A 14,089-nucleotide genomic window follows, 5' to 3' on the forward strand; every position below is an offset into this window, starting at 1 on the left:
GATGGAAACCCCATATCTAGAATAGGCCGAAACTGCGCGTTATAGTCATTATATGTGTCATCAATCTCCCAGTTGTTTTAAGGCCTCTTTCCTTTTGGATGCGCTTTGCTGCCTGAGGCCAACAGTTTTATAGTCTCCGGGAAGCTGAATCAGCGCTCGTTTAAGATCAGCGAGCCTCACGTTGAGCCGAAAAAAACTGCCAATCTTGATCAGAATGATTTAAACTGAGTCTAAACTGAATCGATAACGCTCCGAAAGAATGAGGGTGCAAAACTCCGGATGCAGACCGGCTTGCGCAAACGCGAACGTCTCCTATTCCCTTTGAGAGGAAACAAATGAGGCGCCCTGTGTAGAGACCCTTTCCCCCCCCCTCAGCTTTCTAGGCAGATTTCCTGGTTCCTCGAGGCTGCAGTCACGGGGCCTCCGTCTGTTGAACGTAGCATTGGCGTTAATTAATCGCTTTCTTGCGCTTCTTATTTTCTCTCTCCCCCCCCTCCACGCCCAATTGGAAGCAGCCAGAACGGTTTTTTTGCGGTTTACGTTTAGAATGGAGATCGTTGTGATAAATGTCTCCTCCAAACGGTTAACCGCAGGGGAATGTTGCTCGCGCTAAACTGTTTAAAGGGTTTCGTCCCTGCTGAAAACGGAAACTGACACTGCGAGGAGAAAAGCCTGTAGACGACTTTCGCCTGCCTGAACAGGCAACGCCCGCGGTTAGGCTTCCCAGCCAAAAAGAAAAAAAAATCGAGCCGAAAGCGGCCTGAAGGGGCAATGGTGGACTTTTAAGGCTTGCCGGGAAAAGAAAGAGCAAGTTGTCATAAGAAGGCGTGAGATTGTCGACGCGCTGAGAGAAAGCACCGTGTACAAAAGGCGGTCTCATCGATGGTCCCAGATGGGTTTTGACTGAACTGCAAAGTAGGGCTTTCTTCTGTGTTGTCTCCTGCACCATTTGTTTCCTGCTACGGTGCCATTGAGCCAATTATTATTGCGCCTTCTCTACAGTCGCTCCAGCTAAAATAACTACGTGAAAGAAAGAAGAACCCAGACCAAAGTTTGCAACAAAACAGCCCCGTTCCCATGGTTGGCCTGGCCGTATGAGGGCTGGACACAGTAGTATCTACAGCTCAACAGTTCATTCATAGTTTGTCTTTGAATTTACTCGAAATGTAAAACATTTTTTAAAATTCTAAATAAAACGGGCTCAGTGGACACAAATTTAAGGTTAATATACCGAAACCAAGACGTTTTTACTTTTGTCTCTGAAGATAAACTATGGCTGATTTTAAAAGTCTGTGAACAATATATCAGAAATTCTAATGTATGTTTACTTAAAATCAAATAAATATCAAAGACAAATATCTAATTGTCAACATGTATGTTGAGAATGACTTGTGATAATCACTTGTGCTGCTTAAGGGGAAACATAATCACTGATTTCTGCATTCATCTCTGAAGTGTTTACAACCTTCACCCATTCACAATAAAGATTAATGTATATCTAAAATTTGGCACGTGCATGTTTATATATTTAACTTTATGCTTAAGTAGCTGTGTTCACCCCTTACTAAGCCACTGTTTTACCTCTAGCTTATTAAATGAACCATAATCTGCATGGTCATTGTATGTTGATCAAAATCAACCAACCATATACTGTATAAATCAAGAAAACTAAAAATTAGGGTTTTTTTCTAAGTGCATGGTAGCATTTGTCAAAGACTGAGCCAGATTCTGAACTCTTGCTTCCTGTGATTAGGATGTGACTTCAATTGTTTTGTTACCTTAGCAAAGCCTCAATAAGAATTGTATTTACATAACCCCAGGCTAATTAAACCATAATTTGCTGAATTAACTCATTGGTATGTGCAATACACTAAACTACAAATTAACTAAACACCTTTTTGTATGCTGATCAAATCCAAACCCTGCCTTGCTTGAATTGTGCTTAATAGTTCCCTGGAAGCTATTTCCCAAGGGAGCCAGTCAAAAAATAGGAAACATACAAGTGCTGAGATTACAAGCTTTTAAAATTACAAATGTAATAATAAACTGGAAAGTAGTTTTGATGTACTAGTTAAGGGTCCAGGCTAGAAACTAAGAGTCTAAGCTCTATTCCTGTCTTAAGCAAAAAGCCAATTGAGCGATCTTGGATCTTAGAAGGCTGTGGCAAATGGCTTCAAAAAACATTGCCAAGAAAACTGCAGGGATTGTCCAAGGTGTCTCTAGGAATCAAAAACTGACACTAAAGGGGGGGGGGGAAGCTACACGTGGAGCAAGAAAAACAGAATACCAGTTGAAGATACTGGAACAGAAATGGGAAAGGTATTGTTGGGAGAAATGTCCTTCTGGGTTCGGCTCCAAGTGGGGAAAAAGACACTGGAGACATGGAAGCTGCTTGGAAAGATGGTTTTAATGGTGGACAGGACCACATGGCCTGAGCCCTGAACAGCAAAGGTGATCACATGCTTCAATGTTGGTGGAGAAGAGAAGAGAAGGGAAGAGAAGGAGAAGAGCAGACAAGAAGAAGGGCTTGCAGGGATTTTTATAATCTGTTCTGCCCCACCTATCTGTTTCCTGTTCCTGTGTAAGAAATGTATTCTGATTGGTTGCCAGACTCACATGGGCCCATGCAAGGGCAACCCTCTAGGCTGTTTTGAATTCAGGTTTGATTGAGTTCAGATGCCATGTGGTCAGTTGAGTAAAGGCTTATTATCCTGCCTTAATCCCATCACAGCTGAAGAGGAGAACTCTTTATTATGTAAAGTGGACTAGCTTGGCCTTCTTAATGGCCCATTGACAAAGTGGGGATGGGCAGGAAGCTGTAGGAATTTAGTGTTTAAAATGTGTTTCTCCCTTTTTCACATCCAGGAAAATATAATATTCTGCCTTATCAATATTTCCTAGGATATTTCATTTTTCTGGGAGAGGGCTAGGTGATAACTTCCTACAATCTGAAGAACTTTTTTTCATTTGTTCTTTCTAGCATTCTTCCATTCTTCTGGGTTAAAAGAAACATGACACTATATTGATATTTTGTTTAATTGTTTTATTGATTTACAGAGGAATGTGTTCTATTGTTAAATCACTGTTACCTGCATTTGCCTGCATATGTCATTGTGCTGTTCATTGGTTTTATGCACCTTATCTGAAGAACCATTCATTTACGGTTTTTCAGAAATTATTACCATCTAATTGTTTTTTGTGAAAGATCAGATAACCTGCGTAGAATAATCTACTAAATTTCCAAGATCAGCAAAGGGTTTGATTAAATAAATCCAGAGGCCCCTTCCGCTTCTATAATGACAAATTTATATGAACAATAAAATTGTCATCTGAAAGTGACGTTTTTTGCTGCAATTCTAACTGATTTTCTAAATATGTTGTGACAAAAGGAAATATAAAAGAACACAGAGCGAAGGGGTCAATACTGGTCTGCTGGAAAGGGGAAAGTACACTTTATATACTATTAATATAATAATTACAATCATAATTGTTCTATGTTTTGACTCTTAAGAGTGAGAAGTTTTTTTAAGTCTTTCAAAAAAACATGATTTGTGTAGGACTAATGCTGCCATCTAAACAGGTGCTGCAACATTGTAAGTACAATTTACGATACACAATATTTTATTTCCTAAGTATATGAACTGCTTTTTACCAGAGACACTTGATAGAAATATAAATACCATTAACGAGTCATTCATGCATAATGGGGCCACTTGCAATATATTTGGACTGATCTCACTCACTGGCTTTTCCAAGATAACCATTGAAGGCTCTTGGACAACCAGGAAACAGCACAAATTATGCCAAAATAGTCTGCTCCAGTAATAAAGTTGGAGAGAGGTACTGAACGTGGCATGCACAAACAAAAGAGGTGTGCCTTGCATGAGATGGTCTGACACTGCCTCCATTAGTTTAAAACCCCAGTTTCTCCCCCTGGCTAGATTGCGCTGCTACTGTTCTTAACAGTTTACTGCAGGACAAGAGATTTCTCAGCTGATGAAAGAAGTTTCTATCAACTACTCCATCACACGTGTTCCAGGTTTGGAGCTTGGAGAGAAAGTAAGTTTTGTCAGAAAAGTTTTAACCATCTCTCAGACCCAATACAGTTTGTTTTATACAGGTCCTGATCCACTGGATTCTGTATCAATAACAGTACACCAAGAAATCCTTGTGTCTTTTTCTAACTATTTGGTGTTACTACGGAATGTTTCTGGAGAGAACCAGAGTCCAGATCCTCTGTAAGCATAAATAGATTTATGGTGGTAGGAAAACATAGAAAATACTTCTTTCACATCATGTCAGAAAAAAAATCTGAGTTTAAAAAAAGTCTGGATCATGTGGAAGTATCCTTTAATAACTGATAAAGAAAGTTAAGGAGATGTTTGTAGATTGAATGACAACTTCCAGTGTCCCTTGCTACTAACCATATTTCTGGAGAAATGTCAGCATATAAAATTGCTAACACATGGATGACCACAGGTTGACTACCTGTAACAGAAGTACAATACATAAGATGCACCAATCAGATAAAGATAGATTCCACTATAAGTAAATTGGTACATTGTATTCAATAAGTCAGTGGGGAAAAATGAAAAAATAATGGGGCAAAATTCTAAGTAAACTTATAAAAAGAGGAACAAATGTTATTTACTACCTAAGAGAATGTGGGGATAGAGTATTGAATTAGATTTCAAAACTTTGTCCAGATTAGGCTGTTCTCACATGAGACAAGAGTTCTCATTTGAATAATGATAATAAACGGCAGACAGAGATCTTATAGCCGGCTGGGAGACCGGGGTCGCTGGAGTCGGCCGGTCTCCTGTCCCAGCCCCCGCAACCTAGGTGGTCAGGTCCTACAGAGCTGGGGCCTGAGACTGATGCTATGCAATGCCAGGTCCGCCTCTAATAAAGCCCCCCTCATTCATGACTTGGTCTTAGAGGGGGAGCCGGACCTGGCGGGGATAACGGAGACCTGGCTGGGTCACGAGGGAGGTCTCCCCCTCGTGGAAATGTGCCCACCAGGCTACCGTGCATTCCATCAGTCATGGGCCCAGGGCAGGGGTGGTGGGGTAGCGGTCATTATAAGGGAAGGTCTTGAGCCGAGAGAGTCCACTGTGCCACAGATAACCGGGTGTGAGTCCCTGTGTGTGAAGTGGGGCCCAGGGAGGCAGTTGGGCTTGCTGATTGTATACTTGGCTCCTCGCTATGCATCAGCGGCCCTGCCCGAGCTCCTCGAGGTGATCTCCGAGATGGCGGTTGAGACCCCCAGACTTTTGGTCATGGGGGACTTTAACTTTCCATCGGTAGGGGAAACATCCGAGGTAGCTCGGGAGTTCATGGCTTCCATGACAGCCATGGACCTGACCCAAGTAGTTCAGGGCCCCACACATGAGGGAGGTCACACACTGGACCTTATTTTTATCTCTGGCCAGTGGAGGAGTGATCTGGGAGTAGGAGATCTAGTCGTTGCACCCTTGTCATGGTCAGATCACTCACTTCTCCGGCTTGACTTTCCATCCGATACCCCCCATCGCGGGGAGGCGGAACCGGAATGTTCTACATGGTTCCGCCCCAGGCGCCTGATGGAGCCTGATAGGTTCCAGATGGAGCTTGGGCCATGTCCTGTAGCCCTGACCCGCGCCCGGATGGAGGACCTAGTGGCTGCATGGAATAGTGCGGCCGCGGGGGCCTTGGACCGGGTTGCGCCTTTGCGGCCTCTCTCGCGGCAGCGATCCACCCTGGCCCCTTGGTTCACCGAGGAGCTGAGGATGATGAAGCGCCGAAAGAGACGCCTAGAGAGCAGATGGAGATCGTCACGCTCTGAATCTGACCGATCACAGGTGAGAGCCCATTTACGGACTTACCTTGTGGCATTGAGAGTGGCCAAACGTCAGTACTGTGCCACTCTTATTGCGTCCGCAGATAACCGCCCTGCCGCCCTGTTTAGGGTGACCCGCTCCCTCCTTTTTCAGAGGCTGTGGAAGCCCCTTTACAGGGTAGAGCAGAGGAGTTTGGGGAATATCTGCAGGACAAAATCGCTCAGATTCGCAGCGAATGGGTCCCCTTTAGTGGTCCAGAAGAGACGTCGGAGGTGGTCTTGAGGGATTAGGCTGGGAGGAGTTTGACTCTGTTACTTCCGATGATATGGACAGGTTGCGTGGGCGACTGCGAGCCACCACATGTTTACTGGACCCGTGTCCCTCCTGGCTTATACTGGCATCCTGGGAGGTTACACGAGGCTGGCTCCAGGAACTAGTCAACGCTTCTCTTAGAGAGGGGTTCTTGCCGGACGTCTTAAAAGAGGCGGTGGTGAGGCCCCTACTCAAGAAGCCTTCCCTGGACCCGGCTATATTGTCTAATTATCGTCCCGTCTCCAACCTTTGCTTTTTGGCGAAGGTTGTAGAGAGTGTGGTGGCACAACAGTTCCCATGCCACCTGGAAGAAATGGATTATCTAGACCCGCACCAGTCCGGTTTCCGGCCCGGCCATAGCACGGAGACGGCTTTGGTCGCGTTGGTGGATGATCTCTGGAGGGACAGAGATGGGGGCTGTTCCTCCATCCTGGTCCTATTAGACCTCTCGGCGGCTTTCGATACCATCGACCATGGTATCCTATTGCATCGTCTGGAGGGGCTGGGGGTGAGGGGCACCGTTTTGTGGTGGTTCTCCTACCTCTCTGGCCGAGCGCAATGTGTGTTGACAGGGGGGCAGAGGTCGACCCTGAGGCTGCTCACCTGCGGAGTGCCCCAGGGGTCGGTCCTCTCACCTCTCCTGTTCAACATATATATGAAGCCGCTGGGCGAGATCATCCATGGATTCGGGGTAGACTACCATCTGTACGCTGATGATACCCAGCTGTACATTTCTACCCTGAACCACCCCAACAATGCCATCGAAGTGATGTCCCAGTGCCTAGAAGCCGTGCGGATCTGGATGGGAGGTAACAGACTCAGGCTCAACCCATCCAAGACGGAGTGGCTGTGGTTACCGGCACCCCGGTTCAACCAGCTATGCCCATCACTGGCCACTGAGGGCGAACAGCTGGCCCCCATGGATCGGGTTCGCAATTTGGGCGTCCTCCTAGATGCCCGGCTGTCAATGGATGACCATGTGACGGCCGTGGCAAGGGGGGCGTTTCACCAGGTTCGCCTGGTGCGCCAATTGCGTCTCCTATTGGACCGGGATGCCCTCCACACAGTCACCCATGCACTTGTGACGTCTCGGCTGGACTACTGTAATGCTCTCTACATGGGGCTCCCCCTGAGATGCACTCGAAGGCTGCAGCTAGTTCAGAATGCGGCCGCGTGGGTTGTTGCGGGAGTCTCTAGGTACTCCCACGTAACACCTCTCCTGCGCGGGCTACACTGGCTACCTGTGGCTTTTCGGGTGCGTTTCAAGGTATTGGTTATCATCTTTAAAGCGCTCCATGGCACAGGACCAAGGTACTTGCGGGATCGTATCCTGCCCCATACATCCCTTTGACCGATCCGTTCTCACAGGGAGGGGCTCCTCCGGGTTCCGTCCACGAGGCAGTGTCAGCGGGCGACGCCCAGGAGGAGGGCCTTCTCTGTGATGGGCCCGACCCTCTGGAATGACCTCCCCCGTGACATCAGAACAATCACTGATCTCCGCTCCTTCCATAAGATGCTCAAGACCCACCTGTTTAGCTTAGCAGGCTTGGCCTAATCCCGATCTAGTCCCTCAATTCTGTACTTTTAAATTTTGGGGGTTGTTTTTAGTTAATTTTTAACTTTTATTACCTTGTACAGCCTTATAGTTTAATTGGTTTTTAAGTGTATCTATTTTATATTAGGTTTTAATGTGGTGTCTGTACACCGCCCCGAGTCCCTTCGGGGATAGGGGGCGGTCTATAAATTTAATAAAATAAAATAAATAAAATAAAATAAAATTCAGGGTTTTCCTTCTGAGCTATAGGACTAAGAGGAAATGCTCAACATTCAAAATCTATCACTGGACAATGACTTTTTTAGGACCAACATGATCAAGTTATGTGGCAATTCTGCCCTAGTGTGCACAGCCACTCATGCTCTAGTCATCTCTTGGTCCAATTAATGCAACACACTCTACATGGTTTTTAAGAGTTTTTGGAATCTACAGCTGGTGCAGAATGCAATGGCATACTCTAGGGTGGTATGTAACACTCCTGTTGCATGTGCTGCATTAGTTACCAATTTGCTTCTGAGTCCAATTCAAGGGGTTGGTTACTACCTTTAAAGCCTGATATGGCAAGGGGCCAGAGTATCTGAGGAGCCATCTCACTCCATGGTACTAGCCACTGCATTCACACCAGCAGGCTTGCAAGGGACCTATTAGCCAAGGAATTCTGATGTGTAGGATCAAGGAGAAGAGCCTTTTTTGCTGTGGCCCTGACCCTGTGGAACACTGCACCATTGGATATGAGAACTATACCAACACTTTTGGCCTTCCATAAGAACATTGAAATGTTTTATCAGTTGGCTTGAGGCCTCAAAAGGGATGCTTACCTCTGTAGGTGGTTGACGGAGTAAGAAGACCTCATCTGTCACCTTTGCTTCTGGTTTTATGTGTAATTTCATTTTTTTTAAATTGCATTGTTTTAAAATGTTAAATTTTTCTATTTATCTTTTTATGATATGTATGTCACCCAGAGTTGCCTTGTCAGGGAGATAAGCAGCATATAAATTTAATAAATAAATACATAAATATACTTTATTATTTATCTTCAATATTTACATACCACCTCAATAATGAAAGCTCTTTGCATAGAAACAATTAAATACAAGAATACAGCATGCAATAATACCGGTACCTAATTTCAAAACCAGCCTGTGGATAAGCAAACAAGTGAACATTAAGAGATATATTGCAATGTGACCTTTGGGTGTTAATTATCTTAGCCTTTGTTGGATTGATAACATTGTTTGTTCCTGCTCCTAAACATTCTTAACCAAAGCTAATCAGCAACATTGTATATTGAACAACTCTAGTTTCCTAATTAGGGAAGGTAAAACAACACACTTAAGAGCTGTGATCCTTGCAAAATTCTCAGGAGAAAATTATACGGTATTAATATAACATAGCATGAAATGGTTCTAATTATTTTCCTGTACTTGCTCTGGCAGTAGTGGAATCTCTCCTGGTAGTTTTTAAAAGTCTTAGGCGAAATATGCTTGATTTAAGGACTTAGATTATTGTTGATTGATTGTTAGTTTTATATTCTGACTTTCCATCAGAAGCTTTAGACATTGTGCATAGTACACCTTCTGTAATTTTTCCACATAATCACAACCTGATCAGTTGGTTGGGCTGAGAGAGAGAGAGACAAGTCTAAATTCACCCAATGGATTTCAATAGCTGGTTGAATAATAACCATTACTTGAGGCTGCTTAAAGTTATCCTTAGTTGTTCTAGTACGAAATTAACATTTTATTCTTTAAGCAAATAACAAGCCATGGTAGTTTGATTGTGAGTATACTCTGACCCACTTCACTGACCATCTGATTGGTGGCAGAGTCAGGTGACCATAGGGGATGGGATTAACTTGAGACATAGTACAGGTGGTCTTCAATTTATGAAGTTAGGAGAGATCCTCCCCAAAAGGTAGTTATGACCCATACAGCAAGTTCTGACAGCCTACACCAACCCCACCTCATATGACCACATGTAGAATAGTCAGCAACTAGGCTGCCTTTACAACCGTTTGCTGCATCCTGCAGATGCATGGCTATGGTTACTTCTGCTTTCTGACAAACAACATCCATAGCAAGCTATGGGTTGCCAATTACTGTGGTATTTGCTGAACGGCCACCATTAAAAAGTGTGTAAAATCAGACATGGTCACATGACAACACACTAAAAGACCAGCATGACTTATGACTGTAAAATGGGCTCAATTACCATCATATCTTGACAACTACCTGTGGCCACCTTAGATTCGTGTAATCATGTGACTTCCCTGCTGCCTCTGGAGACTTTTTTCCATGGGCATTTTAAATTAGGCAGCAGAAGAGTCTTGCTCTTTCAGATTGGCCTTTCCTTCTGAACCCATAGGCCCAGAGACAAGGAGAAACAAATAACCAATGGTGGGGCAGCTGTGGGAGATGGATGAGCTGCCTAATGAACTTTTATTGTTGTTGGTTTTCATATACATTAAGTTCTTCCCAGGTTTTAAATTCCTCATCAAATAAAGCTGATGATTATATCCCTCATAGGAGTGAATTGCACAGTGGCCACTTCCTGCCACTGAAAAGACCGTATCTCTAGTTATTTCTAGTTGTCTTTCAGGTACCCTTGTAGAAGGCAAATTAAACTTCTTTGGTAGTATAACAGAGAAGCTATAAAGGATTTTTATATTAAAACAACTGCTTGGATTTGGCTTAGAGAGCAACAGGAAATCAATGCAACTTCACCAAGATGCATGTTGCGTGTTGCAAATATGGTATGACTGCCATAGCCTAAGATCACTGGAGTTTTCTTGATCCTTTAATTCCAGGCAGAAATTTAGAGTCTACTGGACAACGTTCGAACTACATCAGAAAACCTACAGGCTGTTCCATGTTACTTATTACAGGTGCACATTCTATGATATGTATGATTTGAAACTGTTCTTGTTGGTTAACTTCTTCTGCTTGGTGCAGCTTGGTCAGAAATACCCAATATTATTGAATGCCAGATGGCTTTCTGATGGAATTTAGTGAAGAGACATGTTTTATAGCACTAGTAACTGATACTCATTTCTATAGGTTAATGGAATGTAGACCTGACAGTTCTATTCATTTTTAAATTTATTATATATGCAGGCAAACTCACATGTGATTTGTTTGAAAATTTGGGCCAAGCATATATCATAAATTAAATCAACATGTTAAATGTGTAGGCTACTGTGTGCATAGATCTGCTGAAAATTAACTTGCACCTAGTTTTTTTTTAATGTATGCTTATTGTTGTATGACTAGTTGATTTTTTATGGTCTATCTGCAATAAAAACAAATTATAGGGGTTTTTGTATAAAATTACTATATTTCAATCTCAAACAAATAAATATGTGTTAATCTTGCAATCTTATATACCGTACATATTTAAGTGAGAACAAGTCTGACTGAATTCAGCAGAGTTGATGTCTGAATAGTTAAGTATAAGCACAGTGTAAGTGCTACATCTCTATTTATTAAAAAATAATTCCCATCAAATAGAATGGGTTTCCTCCTGAGCAAAAACACCTGCGTGACAATCAAAGATGAAGCCCAAAAGTATGCTTCTGTTTACTCTACACAAAGGAAAAAAATAGTCTGCTAGTGGAATTGAAATCAGGGGAGGGGAATTTCCTCTCCATGTGTAACTCCTTCATGTAGGCAAAATAAAATAATAATAAACCAAACACACACACGCAAGCACACACACACACACATACTTTGGAGGTACAATTGTCCAAAACAAATTAAGGGTGAAAAGGTTATCTTCTGGCTGTATCACTCATAAGCCAAAGCGCAAGATTCATTTCAATCATTAATAATATAGAGTTTTATTGGGGTTTATTTTTCCTAAAGAGGTCATAGGCTTTGCTTTTTTTTTTAAGGAGCTGCACTCTTAAGCAAAAATGTTGGTTAAAATTTAATGGCTACCCCTGTGGGTGGGCTTTCTATGTGCAAATTTAGCAGCAATAATCTTACAAAGTAAATATTGATAAAGTCGGTACAAGAGTACTGTGCTGGTTTTAAAGGGAGTGAAGGCCAGAAGTGTTGTCTTTAACATGCAGTTCTCATTCTGAATTGAACTGAATACCTACCTATAAAAACTGTATATAGACCTTGAAGATTTTAGTACTGTGGATAAAGATTCCATTAAAACACACATGGATGATTTATTAATTAGTCACTGTCAGAAAAAAAAAGAGAGCAACACATTCATAGCACCCATGTTTTCAGAAAACAAAGTTGTAGTGCTAGTCAGTTTTGTTTATTCATTGGCCCCAGGTAAGAGTTGCTATTCCTGTCTCTCCCTTCCAATCTTAGAGAGCTCATTTTGAGATCTTCAGCACAATTTTAGATTCTCTTCTACCTCTTATTCTGTATTTTGCTGCCAGAGCTGCAGTTTATTTCTGTCTTTGTAGCATAATCAGGATTAATTCTACAGTAATCTTAATCCCTGATACTACTTAATTCAGAAGTATCCTTTCAAAAGAAAGCCACATACAGTAATACCTGCATTTATCTGCATGTCCTTTAATCTTTGGCATTAGCTTAATGAAACACTCAGGTAGTAGATAGTAGATAATTTTCATGCCACCAACCTAGAGAGCAGTCACTAGTCAGAATAAACAATTTTTGCCTGATGGACTATGTATACTAGATTGTGTAAGGCAACATCTATGTCCTACCCTTCCTTTAGAAAAGTTCAGAAAAGTTTGATGTCTTTATGTTGGTAACCTTGTTCAGTAAATTTTCCAAGCAATTAGTATTGGTTTCTTCATCCTTTACTCTGAACATTTCAATTCAAAATATTGTATCCCAGCAATATATAATGAACTACAAAGATACAACAATATTTTTAGCTCTATTTACATATTTTCCTTACATATTTTTCCAGACTGAAAGATGTTAATTATAGTGTATTTGCAGAGAGGCAGCTGACCATATTCAATAAGTCATTCTGTTGCAATTGTTGTGTATAACATTTTGTAATGTATATTTGTGTATGATCATATTACATGTGATTTATACATAATTGTGATGTATTATACCCAATCTCATGTATTACTGTGTAATATACCAGCTAAGTGACAAGAGATAAATGAGGATATTATTTTACTATTCCAAGCAATTACAAGGTAGGGCTTAAATCAGTTATTATCTATCAAATGGGGTCAAATGTTTATGTGACTTTAATGTATAAATTTTTATTTTCCCTAGTCATTCTTTATCTTTTGCTACCTCTACAATCAATTGTTTTGTAGTCTTTTGTATCAGCAAAACAGGCATTCCAATTAAAAATAAACAATATAAACTGCATGTTTGGTACTTTTTTCCCCAGATAAATAAAAATATTGAAAAACAATGAAGTTGCTTTAAAAACCTTAGATTATATTAAATATTTTAAGAATCATGCAGCTATAATCTTTCTAAGATAAATTCCTTAAAAAAACACTGCCCCTTTTTCCCAGAAAAATTATAAAGTCAAAACCCAGTTATGGGAATAATTGCTCATTCTTTCATGTGATTAGAAAACATCAATAGGCTGTTAAGATACAATTTCTGTGTCAGGTTAAACAATCATTGTTTTAAACCTTAAATATTAGGCTCAAGGTCTAAGAAACTATCAGATACATTATTAAAAAAAATAGTGGCCAACATTTTCTACTGCTTTGATTTACAGTGGCAGAGTGCTCCTGCAGCTGCATTAAGTTCAGCTAGATGTTTGTTAACTTGTTTCCCATTTGTTTTCATGGTTGCTATAGTGACACCATTGGCAGGGCACCAGAGCTCCCAAATTACATAATAGTACCTTTGCAGAGGATTTTGAATCAGGTATATCTGTTAGAGATGTCTGTCTTGCTACGACAATTGTTGTATACTGCTCCATTTCCATTTTGGATTAAGGTTTACATTTAATTTGGGAACTGGTCGTACAGGTAACCCTCATTTACTGACTGTAATTGGGACTGGCAAATCTGGTCATTAAAATGGTCAGTGAAAAATATGTGATAGCAACAGAGTGTTTTTATATAGGATAGGTATTAATAGATTGTAATTGCAAACACATAACAAAGATACTACAGAAGTTATAAATGCAGGCATTGGTCATATGGTTACTTTTACAGTATTGCTGTAATTGCAAATAGTTGTTGTCCAGGACGGTTGCTAAGTAAAAACTATCAGAAATTTTCAGTTTCAAAATTTTTTCCCCATTTCCCCCCCACCCCACAATATCCAAATGTAGGTGCCTGATGAAGTAAATTCTCCTTTACAAGTTTATGCCATAATATATGTAGTCTTGATGAATCTGATAACCATTGACTTTTAAATGTCTACACATTGCAACAGAAAAAGTGGAAAGACCTGTCTTTGGACATCCTGCTTATAAAAAAAATGAA

This window comes from Natrix helvetica (genome assembly GCF_964273705.1).
Source record: "Natrix helvetica genome assembly, chromosome: 1".
NCBI classification, from domain to species: Eukaryota; Metazoa; Chordata; class Lepidosauria; order Squamata; family Natricidae; genus Natrix; species Natrix helvetica.